At 48.4% G+C, this 19,143-nt stretch overlaps 1 long non-coding RNA gene across 1 annotated transcript; it reads left to right on the forward strand.

Moving 5' to 3' along the window:
- Window positions 1-241: 241 nt before the first annotated feature.
- Window positions 242-17,603, forward strand: LOC308057809. Its single transcript, XR_013925467.1, has 3 exons — window positions 242-3,576; window positions 15,007-15,142; window positions 16,279-17,603. It is a non-coding gene; the product is annotated as an uncharacterized lncRNA (long non-coding RNA).
- Window positions 17,604-19,143: the final 1,540 nt, after the last annotated feature.

The raw sequence follows: 19,143 nt of genomic DNA on the forward strand, positions 1-19,143 counted from the left end.
CAGGTTAGAGATGAAGATGGAAATGAAAGCAAGTGACACACATGCAGTGGTGATCCTGCCACAAGCATGCTGTATATTGACCTCAGAGAATGCTGCAGGGACTCACAGAAGTCAAGGTTTTCAGTGCTGTTTCTGTATTTGAGACCCAAGGGATGGTTTCCCTCTGTGTGCGTTTCTGTGCAGGCATGTGCATGGAACATAGGTGTGTCTCTGTGCCATAAGTGGGACTGATGGGCTTTTCATTTCATTCCAACTCAAAAGTAAAGAAAGACTGTACCTGCAAAAGAGTTCAAACAGCCGTCTTTCTTTCCCAGAGCAAGCATAGAAGCGTGGGGGAGTGGTTTACAGGTTCAGAACTTCAGCCAGCCCTGGATGGTAAACCCTCAGGAGAGGAAAGAGAAGCCCCACTTTTTAAAATACAGCTCTGCTTCCCTTAATGTGTCTTCTTGTTAGATTGTGTCGGTAGTCAGATTAAAAGCACGTGATTAAACTGTGCTTGTTTATGAAGATACTTGAGGGTTACTTACTGTCTTAAACCCTCTCTTAAAGTGGGGCACTCTGTTGCCCTGTGGGAAGTACAGTGTTGTGGCTGGTAATTTTCCTTTTCTTCCCTAGTGTACGGATGCATTTATGAAGGCAAGTGTTGGGTCTTATTGGCGCCGCACAAGAAACCAACGTGTGAAACCCAGACATTCACTGTTAGAAACAGGAAGAAGCTATGGGCCCTTGCTTCAGATTCTGCAAAAGATGTACGAAGGCTGAGGAAAGTGGCAAAAAGGGAAGAAATGCCATAGCATAACTTTGGGATGGCAGGTGAGGTTTCCATCAGTGTTCCTCAAACTTAGCAGCCTCATTTTGTTTGCGGATGTGGTGTTGGACTCAAAATGCGAGACTAGTTTCCTTTATTGCGGGTGGTAGTGTAGCGCATTCACCTTTCATGTCCCAGGTGAAGTTGCCAAGGCTCTCATTAAACTTCTGCAGAACCCCCTCAAATTTTCCTTAGTGCGTCATTTCCTTCAACAGTCAAGTCCAGGTCTGTGGCGTACAATAACCCCTACCCCATTTGGGATCTGGATGTGGTTGATTTTTAATTCAGACTTATCTGCTGTTAGAGATTTTTGGGTTTTGGTCCAAATAGGGAAATGCTGATTGTGTGCATTCTTTTGCTTTTTCATAGTGTTGTTCCGTGTTTAGTCATTTGTTCCTTACAAAAATAGTGTATGGGTGTCTATGAAGCTGGAGGTGTTTACGTTCTTGTGGCAGAACGTAGCAGTGGAGCTATCTTGCTGTATTTAAATCAAGAGGAGTGTAATGTAACTTTACTTAAAATCTGGTCTTGGTAGGCAGATCCTACCCTGATAAGCATTAAAAAAAAAAAACCCAAAACAAAACAAATCTGTGACGAGGTATAGGTGGAGCACCTGAACTGGTGAAAGGCAGCAATTCTCTCGCTGATATCCACACATTGCAGAACTGTTGCCAGCATGACCTTGAAATAGTGAGCCATTAATGTTAACTACTAGCAGCTTGTGAACCTAACAGTCAAGGTAGAAAATAGTGTCCCACTGCCACCTTTTTTAAATTTTTTATGTTTTAAAGTTTCTGATTTGATACTTTCTGATGTATTTGAAACTGTGTCATTATCCTATGTAGTTTGTGACAAGTGTGTGGCAGATGGGCCTTTACTGCTTGGAGAGGTGGTGAGATGGAGAGTGGAGAATGGTTTTATGGCACAAGTGTAAAAGTATAAGAAGGGATTAAGAGGCTTGTGTACCTTGCTGCCAGTTCAGTGGCATGAGAATTCCTGTAATGACAAATTCCTTCTGGCTGAGTTTCCAACCAGAGCAACACTAGCAACGGATGTCGTTCCCAAATGGTGAGGTGGTTGTAAGCTTCATCAGTAGTAGAAGCTGTGGAGAAAGTCACAAATCATCTGCCGTTCTGCAAGTCAAGTGCTTGGCTCTTTTGTCACTAGTGTTGATTTAAGGGTACGTTGCTTATAAATAGCCCTTGACCTTTGTAATTCTTCATACTGCTAAGATCTCGGTGCCATCAGAGAACCATTGTGCTGTGAAGGCCCTGTAAACATACGGCAATGTTTGTGTTTATCCATTTTGGCCTCCCTTAGGTGGATTATTTTGTAATTTGAAACCTTACTGGCAGGATTTGGGGCTTTATCCTGATCAGCCATCTAAGGGCCAGCTTTCGGCTGCAGCTGCAGCATAAGTATTCAGGTGGTTTGAGCATCAAATGAAACTTCCACTTGGCTGTCATTTTGGCTTTTCCCTTCCTCTTAATTTTTATATTTTAATAAAGAGTTTTAAGTATTTGGCTTCCTTACAGAAAAAAAAACCAACCCAGTGCTATCCTTGTCCTGTTATGATAAACGCCTAATCTGGAGGGCAGAAAGCTGAGACGACCAGGAAGATGTTGAGAGGAAGGGGAAGAATGTTAGAGCCATGAGTTGGGTGTTCTTCAGCTGGCCAGATCTGAGGAGGTGGAAAAGGTGCCTCAAAGGTAGCTAGAGGGAAGCACGGGAGAGCAGCTGGGAGCCAGAAGTGTGGTGTGGGCATACGGAAGTGTTACACTGTGGTGTGTCAGGCAAATTATTTTCAGGAGGTTTCATATTTGTTGTCATTTCCCAAGCTCCTGAGGTGCAGGAATGCTGGAGGCAAGAAGCTGCCAGCATCAATTACGTGGAGAAAGAACACTTCTATCTCCATTTTACTTTCCTCACTTCTGTGTTGCACTGGCAGGGCAGTACAGACCCAGACCCGGAACTTGGACCTGGACCCTGACCCTGACCCTGTGAGTACACAGGCAGCTTGTTTGGCCAGTGCCGGTGCGGTTCTGGCACAGAGGATCAAGCGCTTCATGCTTCAGAGCTGTCAGGCTGACACTCTTCAGCACTCAATGAAGCTCTAAATTACAGCTAGAGGAAGAGAGAAATTTTGCTTCAGAGCTTGATAATGTCGTTCTGATCCATCCTTTTGCTTGTTCAGTGGCTACAGAAGGGAGCCACTGCCTTGGTAGGAGCATCCATTGAGTTCTTCCTGTGTGATATTAGAGAATCATCGTGTCTGTCTATGCATGAGATCATTACAGTAGGTGTTTTGAAGATGTTCATGTGTGGTACATAAAACCTTTGCCAGTAAAATAGTAAATCCACGCAGTGGGGTCTAAAGCACACAGATCCAGTGCAATCCTCCAAAGAGCTTTGAAAGTCTGTCCCCGAGGGTACAGACCTGGCTGTTGGTGATTCTGTTGACCTGTCTTTTATAGCAGGTTGCTTGGAGAAGTTGCTATGACAGAAGTCGTCTTCTGGGGGCCGAATGCTGCAAATGGTAGGATGTTTAAGGAAGCAAATGAATAACCTTCAGACTTGGTTTTACTCTTTTAACAGATTGTACACAAATGGGAGGCCTGAGCAGGCTGCTTTTAGCAGGGGAATGTGACCTGACTGCACAGAAGGCAAGGAACTCTCTTCTCTCGCTGATCATGAGCCCTCAGTTTCAAGGCAGATCTGAAGAGGAATATTTGACCCGTGAGAAATGCAACTTCAGATACGTAACTCAGGTGGGACTACAGTGTGAGCCCTGTGATAGGAGCCGTGTATCCCAACCGTGAACGTAGAGGTTGGGCCCGGTTTTTAGCTTGGTTCAATCTGAACTCTGCTGACTGGTTCTGTGATCAAGTGCAGGCAAGTCTGCCCCCTGAGAGGATGTTGTCATGGGTGGAAGGGTTGAAGTGCAGTGACTGCGTCAACAAACAGGTGGTTTGAAAAGTCTTTTGGGCAAGGATCTGGTACGCTGGTGTAATGCCTTTTCCCTTTACAAAGGTGTCCAGTAAACACAAGTGTTCATGCATGTGTCCAGTAGAGCAGAGACCTCTGTACTTTCTTTGGACTGATTGTTGTGTAAAATCCGGGGTTTTAGGGACAGCTTTAAAAATTGTTCAAAAGGTGTCTTGTATGTAGGGTGAAATGGGTCGTCACTTCCATAAACCTCTAGCCTGTAAAGAAGGGCCGTGGAAGTAAGGAGATTTTCTTTTTTTCTCTTTTTATTGTTACTGGGAGGAAAAGCAGTGATTAACTATTGCCCTGTGATACCCCCAGATGCAGACTGTGCAGTGCATTTGAGGTGGATCACTCCTGTACTGCCAAGACTGAGCCCAGACTCCTCAATGCTTTGCACACTGGCACTGGAAGCCGTTGTGCAGCTGTTGAGATTGGCTTTCTGTGCTGTAGCGTGAAAAATACAAAACACTGGGGTTAAGGTTTGCAGAGAAGTAGGGAAAAGTTGATTATTTTGTGCTAGGAAGAGAATGTCCTGTACTTTTAAAACTTTGAATGTTTCCACTTGGAATTTAAAAACTGCTTTTAACTCTGCTGTTATGTTTCAGTGGGAGGGAAGGTGTCTTGTAGTTACAGATGATCCGTTCTCTTAAGAAGGATCTTTGCCTTCTGAGCTGAGCTTTCTTGGCTTTACATAAAAGTGCCTCAAGCTGTACGATTTCAGATGGCAGTGAGTTTACAGGAATTACATCTCCGTGGGGATTTAGAGACAAATCCAGAAGTATGTTGCCTTATCATTTCAGTATATGAACTTTTCTAAACAGGATTTGCTGGGTTTTGAGCAGGAGACCCATTTCGCATGTGCCTACATAAACCCCGTTTTCTCAGACAGACACATGCATTGTGGTTTGTGATGCAATACTGACTTGATTCGTAAGCCATAGTGTGCTGTGCTCTTCTGGGCTTGTCGTAGTCCTTTGAAACACAGCCCTGCACATCAAACGAGCAAGCTGTGTAATCTGCTTTCCCTCATAATGTAGAGCCATGCAACTGTCATCAATACAGGCAGAACAAATCTAGTTGAGGGATTTGTGGGCTGCTGTTCGAATCATGGTGGGCCAGGAATCAGCCCATGCTTACTAATAAGTTTAATTGTCCTACGCCACCTGAGGGGCAGGACAGTGTCAGGGCATTTTCCCAGGGAATAAAACTGGACATGTCTGATTCTCTCCGAGGGTCCCCTATGTAAAAAAACATCCTTCAGCACAATCTGGGTGCTTGGTGTTCTCAAAAGGACCCAAAGGGATGAAGTTCACTCCTGCTGCCTGCGTGACAGCAGGAATTATGTCTGCAGCTGTGCTTCTGCGCACTTTGAAACTGCCTCTGTTTCTTTGCTTGGTCAACCAGAAAAAAAAACCAAAAAACCTACGCTGAGTTGGCAACAGTGTCTTGCTGTCCTCTCTGAAGGAAGTAAATTACCATCATCTCGCAGCTTGTCAAATGTGCACCAAGTGTGAAGAAGAACATGACGTGCACTGTCCTAAGCTCTCAGCAGGTCAGGTTTTGCTGTCCTCTGGAAACTGTCTAGCTCTTCAGTTTTTCTCCACAAAGGACACATTGTTTGGAGTAGTGATGAGGTGGCCCCCCAGATGCCCCAGCTTTGTTTCTAAACGCTACTAAAGTATTTTGCCTCCTGAAGAGACTGTGTTCCTCATGAGGAACGGTTACTTCTCAATAAAGTGACCCCCTTTCTATCTAAAGGGATGGAGCTTGAGACTGTGGAGGTGGAGGTGCTTGGTGAGGGAGGCAGTCAGGCAGTGCCACTCTGGGGTGCCCAGCTGCGCAGGGCAGTGACGGCACCCGTGTGCCTGGCGAACGCTTCTCTCGCAGTGCTGCAGGGAGAAGGTGTGAGGGTGCTGGGAGAGAGCCGGCGCCCCTGGGAATGACAGCAGCTAAAGGTGAGGGTGGCTGCGTGGGCAGCAAAGGGTGAGCCAGCCATTCCCTTTGCAAATGCAGTGGAGAGGGAGGGAGCCCCTCCATCAGCGCAGCAACGTCTGCTGGGGCAGGGCTGGAGGCACCGGCGCCCAGGGCAGGGCTGGCAGGGGGTCTGAGAGAGCCACTCCGCCACCCCCTTGCTTACTGACCCTGTGGGGAAATCGCTTCGGGAGCAGCGATTAAAAAGTGCGTGCAAAGTTTTTAGGTCCAATTGGAACACTGAGAAGGGGTTCAGGGCCTTTCTCAGAGCACCGCACGTTGCATGGTCATGTGTCATACACAGGTTTGGTGACTGGTTTCTCGCTTCTAATGCAAACGCGTACGCATCCTCAGTAGCACTGCTGAAGTGTTTTACGGACTACGCATGCTCCCCAAGCGGGATTTTGGCCTCTTTGGGGCAGAACTATTTCAGTTAGAGGTCACCATCTCCCACTACCACAATTATCTTTGTCCTATTTTAAACTCATTTTCTGTTGGTGTCAGTGGATCCCAAGACCTGATCAGCTTGCGTTCTCTTGCAGCCAGAACTTTCCTCATTGGAAGTCTTCTTCCTGCGCAACATAGATAACGGTGCTCTTTCCACTGCCTGGTCTTTGTTTATCACCCCTGCCAAGGCTGCCTCCCTTGATGAGAAGTCCCTTCATTTGTAAATACTCTAGAGAGTGGGTCAGCTCGGTGAAGGTGTCACCTCGACAGAGGGGAAGGTGGAGGGTCAGATCTCTGCATGTGGCAGGGGCTGCATTAACCCTCATCTCCCGCTGCGTGAATGACCGCAGGCAGAGGCACTGTGCAAGGAACGTCAAACGTTTAATGAATTAAGACAGACAGATCTGGTAGAGGGCTGGGGTTGCAGTGGGCAGGTGCAGGTCACACGTCAGAGGGATCTGTGCTCCACACCTTCTCTATCAATATATCAACTGTGACTGGCGCGGTGTGGAGCACCTTGTCTCCTGGTGTTCCTCAGGGTGCTGGCTTGCTTGGTGGGCACGTAGTCGCTATTGGATGCCCTCTGCTTGCTGCTGACCCCTGCTCCCCACTACAGCCCACGGCCGTGGCATCCCTGTGTGGCTTCCCCTCCCAGAGGGTTTTGGAGCTTTTTGCCACCGGGCACACCACCATCTTCTTCCTCTTCTTGGGTGGCATGCTGCCCCGTGGGGACGTCTCTGGCATCCTGAGGGTGTCAGCCAATGTGGGGCACTTGGCCTGTTTGCCAGCAGCCTTGCCTGATCTGGGCACCACCCGGCAGGAGGAGATGCCCGGTGGTGGTGGCAAGAGGGTCAAAATGACCCAGGGCTGCCTCCGCAGCACCTCCTCCACCAGTTGGGCCATGCAGGGTGGATGATGCTGGGGTGCAGTCGGGGGCTGGCCAGGGGACTCTTCAGCAGGATCTGCTGAGGACTCTCTGGGAGACCCTGGTGGGGACCCTCTGAGCATCCCTTCAAGGGGCTCTCCTCTGAAGTGTCCATAGGACCCTCCTGAGAGGGCTCCATGGGACTCTCTGGCAGCCGGGTGGGGAAGACCGCTGCCAGCCCACCCTGCTTGCCTTTGGCGTCCATCAAGGGGGATGTTGCCACCCTCTGCCAGGAGGGGTTGGTGTCCTCCTGCATTGCAGCCACCACTTGGTCCTTGGGACAGTCGCCCTCCATCATGCACTCCAAGAGGTCAGGGATCCTGTTGAGGGTGGTGGTCAAGACAGGGACATCAGGGACACCACAGTCAGTGTCCTTGCTGTCCCCCAGCCCTGCCACCAGTGATTGCTCCTTGGAGCAGCCACCCTTTGCCACGTACTCTGAGAGCTCCGGGAGCTTGTTGAGGAGGGTGGTCAAGCAGGAGCCGCTGAGAACTTCAGGGAGCTCCAGGATGCTGTAGAGCCAGGTGAGCAGGTCACTGCTGTCCATGGTGGCCGAATGCTCATCCTGAAACTGCAGATTGTCCTCTGCCAGCTCAGGAGAGGCCTCGTTGAAGGCATCTGGCCCCAGCTTGGGCAGGTCCAGGAGATTCTCTGGGCTTGGTGGGGTGGTCACCACTTCTGAAAAAGCAAACGAAGCCAAGCCACCCCCAGGGTGATGCAAGCCTTCCTTGGTGCAGGTCACCCCCTATGGGCTCTGCCACCCTGCAGACCTCACCTTGGTGCTTGGTCCTGCTTCTGCCAGAGAGCATATCCAGGGCGGGCTGGCAGGGGGTGGCAGCAGGGATGCCATCCTCACTGGCCACCACGTCGTTGTTAAAGGCCTCCAACAGTTTCTGGGCGCTGCCAGGATGGGTGCAGAGCACAGGGGGGACCTGCACGCGGTGCTGAGCCGCAGGGTGTTGGGGTGGCAGGGGCCCAGCATGGGCAGGGACGTTCAGCACAGTGCAGCCCGTAGGGTAGAGGGGCTGCCCCTGGTCCACGTCCCATGGGCCCAGCCCCACTGGCTGGTGGGGCACAAGTGTCCCATCACCACTTGCTGTCCCTGGCCATAGGCAGGGGGACAAGGAGCAGGCAGAGGGGGCAGCCGCACAGCGCTGGGGAGCTGCAGCACGTGTGGCAGCTGCACAACCTGCCCCGAGTCCCCCAGGGGCCCCTGCACCCCCTGCCAGGTTGCCTGGGCGGGCTGATGGGTGATGCTGTGGAGCTGGGAAGGCCAAACGGTGATCAGCAGCCCTGGGACAGAGGGCAGCACACCAGCAGTGACCGGTGGCGGCATGGTCAGAGTGGTGAAGCTTGTGCCGGGCACCTCTGATGCCGTCGGCAGCTGGAGGGGGAACCTCTCTGTGGGCAGAAGCGAAGGGGGGTGATGGGGTGAGATGCTGGCCGGCACAGCTGGTTGGGGGTTACCCGGAGGGCAGGAGCACCACGAGGAGCGTGCTGCTCTATGCCGTGGCAGTTGGCCAGCGTGGCGTTTGTTGGGGCAAACAGTGTTCTGGGGTTTCATCTCCATGGCGACCATTCCGCCAGCACCTGGGTCAGCCAGCGTTGTGACAGTTTGACTTTTAATGACAGAACAACTTCCCATCTCAATGGTTTCCCATCCTGCTGATGCTTTCCTGCCCTCAGCGCTGATTTCCCACCCCCACCATAGTTTCCCATCACAACTGTTTTTTGGTTTGGGAGTTGAGTTTCATGTGAAAGGGGAGTTTTCACCTAATTTCTGTTGATGTCAGTGGATCCCAAGACCTGGTCAGCTTGTATTCTCTTGCAGCCAGAACTTCCCTCATCTGAAGGCTTCTTTCTGCCTTCTTTCAGCCAGGGCAGGGCTGGGAGGGAGTTTGAGAGAGCCACTCCTCCACTGCCTTGCTTAGGGACCCTGTGGGGAAATTGCTTTGGGGTGGGGGCAATTCAAGAAAACTGGGACCTCAGAGAAGCATAGTATTACAGGAAGGTTTTTAGGGTAAAAGACAGCTGTCGCTTTCAGGATGGCTGGCATTCACCATCCTAAATGTGTGTTGCCACGGCTCCCTAAGCAACGCAGCCTGCAACCTCAGCACGTGCTGACAGGAGTAACGGGGGCTGGAGCGGAGTGGAGACCCCGCGGCCAGGCTCTGTTATGCTCCTGCAGGAAGGGGAACTTGACGGTACCACAGAGCTGATGAGATGTCCACTGCCATGATTTTCCCTTTTATAACAAATTCTACCAGGGATGAGCAATGACAGAAAAGGCAGGAATATGGTTACGCCAGTACTTCACAGTCCCTTGAACTTGTTGTAGTTCCAGCGTACTGGATGGATTGTGCCCAGATTCTTTCTTTTCCAGTGAGTCTGGTGGAAGAGAGGCAGCTCCTGCAACCCACCAGACTCCTTGGAATTTAACTTCTCGTGCTGGCCCTTGGCACTTTGACTCTGGGACTTCCAGTCCCAACTTGATTAGTGTTGCCCAAATGTTTTTCATTGCATCTGTAACGCTTTCTGGCCCTTCTGCCCCGCTGAGGATGCCATCAATGTATCGATACACTGTGGGGCCAGGTGGAATGGTGATCTGTGCTAGGACTGTGGCCGGAGCATTGTGAGCGATAGTGGGGCAGTGTTTGTATCCTTGCAGAAAACTGTTTGAAAACATACTGAGTCCCGCTCCAGGCAAAGGCAAACCGGGCTTTTTCTTGTGCGTGGAGCAGAATCACGAGGAATGCATCTCTAACATGTAAAGCATCTAAAGCTAACCTAACATCTATGTTAACCCTAACGTCCCCCCAAAATCACTGGGTAGCTAGGTTACTGACAACGAAAGGAGAGGAAACAGCACTGTGAGAATGAAAATACCCCACTAAGTCTTTTTGTCCCACAAATTTTTTTGTCTACCTATACAACAGAAGTGTTCTTTCGTGTTAAAGTCAGAGTATGTTCTGATTTGCACTGCCCCACTAAATGGTTTTATGCTGTAAAGGTTTACTAAGAAATAATTGTTAGTGTTCTTCTTGGTTATGCACCCACATCTTATAATGAAAAAAATAGATGATAACGTCTTTGCTGTGCTGCACTGTTCTATAACTGAGAGTTAGGTTGTGTTTTCATTTTAAGCATTCTCAAAAAAGTACGGATAATTACAGCTTTTCCTAACAGCACTGCAGCAAATGTGAATTCACTGGTGGGCTTTTAAGCCTCACCTCGGCATGTTTGATGTAGGAACAAACATTACAAGTACTCTAGTATTTTTGCCAATGCTTTCCTGCACAAATTGTATTAAAAGCATAGATTCTTCTGGTCTTCCATGCAGAAAGTATGGTGAGAATAAATCTGATATTAAAATGACTTCTTCAGATGTCAGAGGTTTATTTAGAAATGTCCACTACCTGTATTTTTTCTTATTTACTTGCAGTGGGTCATAACAACCTGCAGAGAAGATATGCAAAGTACGTCATCCCTATTATTTCCATTCCTGGGTTATGATAGCATTTGGCACAGAATTTTAGATCAGTTGCAAAAAGTAATGCTGGGCCACACATATACAGATTGATCCATGATCCCAGGTAGCTGTATGGGATTTGGTAATTTTCTTTAATGAGTAAAGGAAAACTGCATGTATTATGGAAATGAGAATTTAGTGAGACAAAGGGCAGGTCCAGTTCCTTTTTCACTAATACACAGAGATGTTCTAACATATCAAACGAAAAGAATTTCTAAAGAAGTAGACCTTTCTGAGCTGGAGAAGAGGTAGATGAAATAGAAAAGATAGATCTAAAATCTGCAGCAATATATTGCCTCTAAAGGAGGATGTGTTGGGGGTTTTTTCTTTCATGGAAACAAATGAACAATTACTGTGCGATTCTCCAAACTGGAAATTTGCAAAAAGCTGTGTAGCGTGGTTTTCAGTAGTATAAAAAGCAAAAGCTCTTTAGGGTTTCAAGTACATCTTTGCAACAGCTGTTAAAAATATGCAAACATGCAGATTGTTCCATTGTATGAAAACACCTTCCTTTACTACTTATTTGTTATACAGGGAGTAAACTAGCAGTGACAACCGTTGGAAAGTTTTAGATGAATAAAAAAATCCTCCAAACCAGGAAAAATACTGTGCTATCAGGTAGCTGCAGCTTTGCTGTGTGAGCTTATTATTCATGTAGAGACTTTTTCTAAATGTGTCACTTAAGGCAGGGATGGCTTCTAATTCTAAAAAGCCATTTGCCTAGAGCAGTCGCTCATGTGCCACATACAGGATTTTTATGCTAACACTATTAAAAAAATTCCCTAGAAAATTTTCCACCTCCTTCAAGTAAATACAACCAATGTCCCTAACTGTCTCAGTTTCCTATTCCACCATAGGTTGCTGTATTTCAAAGACAAAGTTAACCAACGGCTGGTTACTAACCGAGGGCTCAATTCAATTTTTGCAGCAGTCAGGTAGAGAGTTGCCATTTAGTCTGGACCCACTGAAGTGCCAATGTAAATATAAACAAAATAAGGTATATCAAACTTTAGGTTCTCTAGCAAAACAATGGAAAGAATATGAAGAACTACGTCTTGTCTACTGTCTGTTTCCCATATGTGTGGTGATCGGCTCCCTGGAAAACAAGAGGCTGGGCTGGTCCTGGCTGTGACCATGAATATGCCAGCTGAGTGCTAGGTGGTAGCAAGGAGAGCACTAGAGAAAAGCACAGACCCATTAACCCAGCACCACCGTTCTCATGTTCTTCATGCCTTTGAGGCCTGTTACCCTAAGGCTTAACCCTTAGACTTAATCCTATCTTAAGACTTAACCTTAAGACCCCTGAGACTTAAACTTAAGAAGTAAAGCTGAAACTTAAAGATTTTAACACTAAGAATTGACCCTAGGTCTTAAATTTAAGACTTAACCCTAAGACTTAAACTTAAAACTTAACCCTAAGACTTAAACATAAGACTTAACCCTAAGACATAACCCTGAGACTGAACCCTAAGACTGAACCCTAAGACTAAACCCTAAGACTTAACCTTAAGACTTAACCCTGAGATTAACCTTGAGACTTAACCCTAAGACTTATCCCCAAGACTTAAAATTAAGACTTAAACTTATTACTTAACCATAAGACTTAACCCTGAGATTAAATCTTAAGACTTTAACCCTAAGACTTAATACTTAACCTTAAGACAACACCCTAAGACTTAACCCTAAGAAATAAACCTAAGACGTAACCTTAAAGACTTAACTATAAGTCTTATCCTTAAGACTTAACCCTAAGACATAACTCTAAGACTTAATCTAAAGTCTTAACCGTAAGACTTAACCCTAAGACTTAAACTTAAGACTTAACCCTAAGAATTAACCCTAAGACTTAAATTTAATACTTAACCCTAAGACTTAACCTTAAAACTTAACCCTAAGACTAAACCCTAAGACTTAACCATAATACTTATCCCTAAGACTTAACCCTAAGACTTAACCTTAAGACTTAACTCTAAGACTGAACCTTAAGACATATCCCTGAGGCTTAACATTGAGCCTTATACTTGAGACTTTACCCTAAGACTTAACCCTGAGATTTAATCTTAAGACTTTAACCTTAAGACATAACCCTAAGACTTAACCCTGTCTTAACCTTAAAACTTAACCCTAGGACTTCACCCTAAAACTTAACCCTAAGACTTATCTCTAAGACTTAAACCTTAAGATTTAAGTTAAATCTAACCCTAAGACATATGCCCTATAGAATAGTTTTTGTATTTGATGGTTTTTATATAAGTATTGCACTGATGACATGAATGAGAGTGGTATAAAAGCAGGAACCGTCCAATACACGAGGGCTGAGAAATGAAGATGCAGACAAGTGAAGTGGTTGGGGTTGGATTTATATGAAGCTTCTACAGAGGGGAAAAAATAGTTTCTTGTTGGAAGAAGGGTTCGCTGGGGTCAAGAAGACTCTCAATATGAGTTACGCATCTTGCTCAACTTTATTAGTTTCTAACACTACTTATATAGAACCGATACACATGCACATTCGTAAAGCAGAAATAGAATTGGTTAGTAGTCTCTAAACGCACGCGGTTCTCACACCCCTAATTATCATGACTAAAATAAGCATTCTATCCATGTAGCTAATTGTGTTGCTGTGCTTCAGCCTTGTAGTTTGTTACTCCCTATTTTCCCATACCGCTCCCTCTCTTTCTTGGCCCTGCACCTGCTTTCCCAGCAGCTGTAGCTTGTTACAGCCACGGCCTGTTGGCACAACATAATTACTTGGTCTCAGGATTCAAGAATAGCTCAAGGCTACCTTTCTTGTTAACTTCAGCACAGCAACTTCAGCACAGTTCTGATTACAGGCCTATTCTAATACCAGGCCTGGATTGTGCAGATCTTCAGAGATTCTAAGGCCACGCTTCTGCAGCCATTCTTCTACAGTTTCTCTTTTAGTTGCTATCTAGATTGAAGAGTATTAGTAATGTCCAGCTGATGATTTCTGTATGTGTTTTGAGGATTCTGAGGGGCCTGCCTGTTCCTCAAAGTTCATGTCAGATGGTGACCTTAAGCTTTCCCTTCTCTTTTATGATATGTAGCCACACTCCAGCAGTACTGTCAATCATTTTAATCTGTGACTTGCTTTGTATTCTTACTACCAAAATAACAGGCTCCTTTTGAAGACTGTGTGTGTGTGTATATATATATATATATATGAGCTATCCAGAATTTTGTAAACCTAATCTATCAGTATAAAGGCAGTTGTTATTCTAAAACGAGCTCAGTAAGAAGACTACAAGAGGATGTGATTCAACATACTCTTAAAGTGTATCTCAAAAGAGCTTTCAGATATTTGTATTCATTTAATTGTATTTGTATAGTGAAGAAACAGAACAAAGAACAATCTAATACAAAGTCCTGCCTTCAGTCACCAGAGTAATATTTGCAGTCAAACTGTGGCTCTTAGATCACAACAGATTTCTTTGGGTTTTGTTAGAAAAAAATACCTGATTGCAGTGTGTTCCTATGTATTGTTCAAGGAAGAACAATACTTGAGCCTTTTTTATGTGTTAGGAACCAGAAATCCTCATGAACAGCTGCTGATAGTCAAAGGTTCTCAGCTGAGAAAGATGACGAGAGGTTCATCATCTGCGCAGATGCCTGCTGGTGGCAGGCAAAATTTCATACCTTTGGGTTCAATCTAAAGACAGGTCTAATTGTATAATAAAGTAAGTTAAAGGCGTATTTCATGTTCTTAGAACTTTCTTCGTGCTCATTTAACTGTTTCGTTAGGGCATGGTTGGACAACTGCAGCAGGAGCTTGCTGATGCACTTAAAAAGCAATCTATGCCAGAAGCTTCACTTGAAGTTACTACACGCTACCACAGTGACCTGGAGAGAGACAAGCTGCACTTGCAAAAGGAGTTGGAAAAAAAGTTGAAAACTAATGTCCTTAATGTCTGTAACTATATGAAGAAATCTGAGTGTAGCTGTTGAAAGTAGGAGCGAATGTTGTACTTTTGCACCACGTTTTGCAGTGTTCTTATGAAAACTGAAGTATAGAGGGAACCAGAGGAGCTTGGCAGGAAAGCTGTAGGGTGATTTTGTGTGTGCGTGGACACGTCATCTTGTTCCCCAAAGTTGCAACCTCATCCTGTCACTTCTAGAGTATTCCTTCTTCCCATCAGCTCCAGCTGCTGTTCTTGGTTATGGTTCCTAAGGTGTGTTTTACACTCCACATCAACCTTGGCCATAGGTCTTGGATGGGTGGAGGAGAGCTTAGGCCTGTTTCTGTGTGAGTTACTGCATTCTCCTGCGCTCTTGTCTTTTCCGGCCACCTTACTTTTTCTTCTGCCACTGTTGCTTTCACAGATGCAGAAGCAGAACGTGCTGGCTCTGACATCCAAGGACTTGCACAGCACGTGGGAGGAGCACTTGAAGTCACGATCCCACCTTGGAAGAGCGCGTTGCTCATCTTGACGAGGAAAAGGCTGAACTGTTGGAACAGGTGAGCCCAGAAAATTCTCCAGGCACCGAGGCAATACCCAGGAGAACCACATGCACCTTCTGGTCAGGTTCTTACATATCATTGCTTTCTGTTATCCCTGCCATTCAGGCTGCGAGTACCTTATCGTTTGGGGGTCACGGAGGAAGCAAATAAAAGCTAGATGGGTATCTTTGTGTAAGTTCTGGAGTGGCTCTGTTGGGAAGAGTTCCCAGTTACTCCCTCTCGGAAGAGAGGGGAGTAACGCAGCCATCACTCGGAACAACTCTGTGCAGTTGGCCTTGCCCAAGGTCACCCCCTGAAGCCTGTCTCAGGCACGAGTTGAGCAGGAGGCAGGTGGGGGTTTGCTTTTCGGAATGGTGTCTTTGCTTCCCAGGGCACGAGGTGTGAGGTGATGCAGAAAAAATGAATGCAGTAACTTATTGCTTACTAGTAGCTGACTCAGTCCGTCTTTCCTGGTCTTGGAGACCCAGAAGCAGAGTTCCCAGAAGTGCTTTTGAGGTTGCTCTGGGTGATAGATTCTAGTTTTTAGTTTTGCATCCTTTCTGGCTAATAATAAAAAATAGTGCCCGTTGTGCCCGTAATACTATATCCACAGGACCCATCAGCACCCTCCTATCTTCCAAGTCTGAAACTGAATTTCAGCCCAGCCAGCTACCAAGTCCCTGCCAATTAAAACTGGGTAATCACGGGGGGGTTTAATACCATTCTGAAACATTTAATATTGCACAGGAACTGTAGAGTCTCCTGGTCTTGGCTGGGGAGTGACCTGAAAAAAACCCAAGTTTTTGTGGCTGAGCATGCGTGCACTTGAAAAAACACTGGAGAGGAAATACTTCCTCCTGGAAAGAGCAGAGATGGATTGGGTTTACTGTGTATTGCCATCTTGTAAATAAAATCCTGCCTTTCTTCTAATGTCTGGAAGAAAACAAATACACTCAATTAAAAAATGCATTTTGCTCTCCATTCCCCCATTAAATGGTCCGACTGATTACAGAGGTGCTCTTGAAATGGCTGCTGCTCATAGCCATTTCCCAAAACTCATAGAATTCGGGTTTTGCAACCTGAATTTACTTGGCTGTGTTTTCAGCAAAAGTCTTTTTTCTGTCTTTTTAAAATTATTATTATTATTATTATAGCTCTTCCTTCTAGAGATCATGTCTGCAATAACGGAATGCTGCTAATACACTGAGGATCAGCTAAGGAAAGTGACTGTACATCAGCCACTTTGGTCGGCGAGAACACTGCCAGAGCGAACAGGCTTGATAAAGCTGTGAAGGCTCATTCCAGAAAGGAAAATGAAGGTTTTAGGAGCTGTACCATTATTTGTGATGAAGAAAAAGAAGGTATTTCAAAGGGCTGAATCTCCTCCCTAAAAAGTGGTACCAGATTCCTGTCCTGTTGTAATCAATATTTTCAGCGCTAATCACAGTGAAGTGTGTCCCTCTCTCTGATTGAGGTTTTCTTTGCCATCTCTCCCATGTTTCACAAACTCACTGGCAAGAGGCAGTTTCTAAGAGGAAGAAATGTGCTGCCAAGGTGTTCCATGAGTCAAACCATCTAGGGTATACTGGACTGTGACATCACCCCAAAACCATATGGTACTTATAGGAAGGTTTCACCACGCTGAACTACTTAGTGCCATCACCGCAGCAGTAGAATAGGAGGATGGTTCCCAACTTATCTATACCAAAGGCACGACCTGTCTTTTGATTTCTGGACCACGTTTCCATACCCTCAGTGCGCGTTTGTGTTCTTTTGTGGCAGTGCCAGCTCAGCCACATTTACTGGAAAGTAACTTTCTGACCCTGTCCTGGCAAGGCAGGTAACTAGATGATACCTACAGCCCCCCCCCCGCCCCCCTCCCGCTATATTAACCCTTGCTGTTCGTTCCTTTGGCATCCATTTGCCCAGGGCTAACGATGGCACACAAGCAGGACTGCTCAACAAACTAGGAGGCGAATTGCTCGCAGAGCTGTTTTGGCCATAACTCCCTGACGAGATGCCCTTGCCCTGAACGACAAGCGCTTTCCCAGTTTGAGCCATTTTCTTTTAAAACCAACTCGCCCGAGCCGCCCCGCGAGCTCACAGCGCGGGCCCCGCCGGGGCCAGCGGGGAGCTGCTGCTGCCCGGTACGCCGGCACCCGCCCGGGCTTCCCGACAGCGGCCCGAGTGCTCTGCGGGGGGCGCAGCGCCGCCGCCACCCGCCAGGCCTCTCGCTGCCCCCGGCCCCGCTCGGCAGCGCCGCGGCCGGGCACCGCGCGGGAGCCGCCGGGCACCGCGGGGCAGGAAGTGACGTCACTCGCGCTGGACACGCGCCGGAGCAGACCCCGCCCCCGCCAGCAGAGCCCGCGCTGAGGGAGGCGCTGTCCGCCGCTGCCGCGCTGAGGAGCAGCCTGTGCGCTCGGCTTCCCGCCCTCTGGTGGTTCGCTCTGTAGACAGCCGTACCGGGCCGCTGCCCGGGGCCCCGATCCCCCTGCCCCGGGGGCCCCCCGGCCCCCCGATCCCCCTGCCCCGGGGGCCCCCCGGCCCCCCGATCCCCCTGCCCCGGGGGCCCCCCGATCCCCCGTCCCTGCCCCGGGGGCCCCCCGATCCCCCGTCCCTGCCCCGGGGGCCCCTCCGATCCCCCGTCCGTGCCCCGGGGGCCCCCCCGATCCCCCGTCCCTGCCCCGGCCCACCGGCTGCCTGCCGCCATCTCTTCCCTGAGGCGGGACCGTGCCGCGGGATGAAGAGGTTTTTCGGGTTCGGGAGGAGGAAGAAGGGGCGGCCGGCAGCGGCCAGCAGCTCCGCCAAGCCCTTCCCCACCGGTGCCTACGAGCTCCGGCTGAAGGACCTGGGCAAGCTGCACCGTGCGGCCGCCCGCGGCGACCTGGGTCAGGTGCGGCAGAGACTGAAGAAATGCGGCATCGACGAGCGGGACGCGGCGGAGCGGTAAGCGGCGGGGGGCAGCAGCGCCGGGCGGTGCTGGGGCGGGGTGTGGGGGGGTTGCGGGCAGCGCCGGCACCCTCAGGTGCAGCTGCAGCCACCGGCAGCTCAAGGGCGCTGGGAGCGAAGGGCAGCATCGCTGCGGGGAGCCTCAGCCTGGGCGGGGAGCCAGGCCTGTGCTGCCAGGAGCCCTTGGAGTCGGCCGAGCATCCCCCGTCCTGCCCCGGCCCCCTCTGTGCCCTCGTTCCCGGGGGTGTTGCCTTGCCTGGGGGCGCAGGAGCGGCAGGGGGCCGGCAGCAGCCTGGCCAGGGCGGGTTGCAGAAGGAGCCTCAGGGCCATTCTCCAGGCAGGCTTGGAAGGCAGAGTGCATGCACCTCGGAGGCCTCAGCGTGCAGGGTTAGTAGTTGAGCTGAGCAAGCTGCACTGCCTCAGCTGGGAGTAAAAGAGGGGTAAGCACTGCGTTTAGGAAAGGGTGAATGTGCTGTGTATTGGTGCTGTGTGGACGGTTGCCTGATGTGCCTTTTGTGACTGTGATGTTGCAGCCAAAGCAACATCAGTCTGATTTTAGGTGGCAGTTACTTTGCTGTTTGCTCTGTGGCCTTGGTACAGCTAATTAGTGCCTTGGTTTGGAAGATCTGGGCAGTGCCATGTAGAGGAAGCTGCTGCTTCTGGCAGGTGTTAGGATGTGTGCTTTTGAGTCGAGCACAGCAAGTACTTGGCAGTTATATCTTAGGGAGAAGCCCTGGGCTGCAGCATAGCTCCTCATGGTCCGCTGTAAGCCTAAGGGAATCAGCTGAAGGTTTTGGGTCTTGGATGTGTCGAGCTGTTAATGCCTTTTCTGAAAAGACTCTGAGTCAAAACATCCATGACATTCAGAGGAGATGCTGGTGTAATCAGAGTACTTCAGCATCCTGCACTGTCTTTTCTGAAGACTGGACTTTTGCCAGCCAGCTAGCTTATTGCCCTGAAAACACCTGAAACTGTCTAGATTTGTAGGAAGGCAATGAAGAGTGCAGTCAGTCAACACGTGGGCTGTGTGCCTGAGTGTTGCCAGCCAGTACTTGTTTATGCAGCTGCAG

Source organism: Falco punctatus, assembly GCF_963210335.1.
Source record: "Falco punctatus genome assembly, contig: scaffold_33, whole genome shotgun sequence".
NCBI classification, from domain to species: Eukaryota; Metazoa; Chordata; class Aves; order Falconiformes; family Falconidae; genus Falco; species Falco punctatus.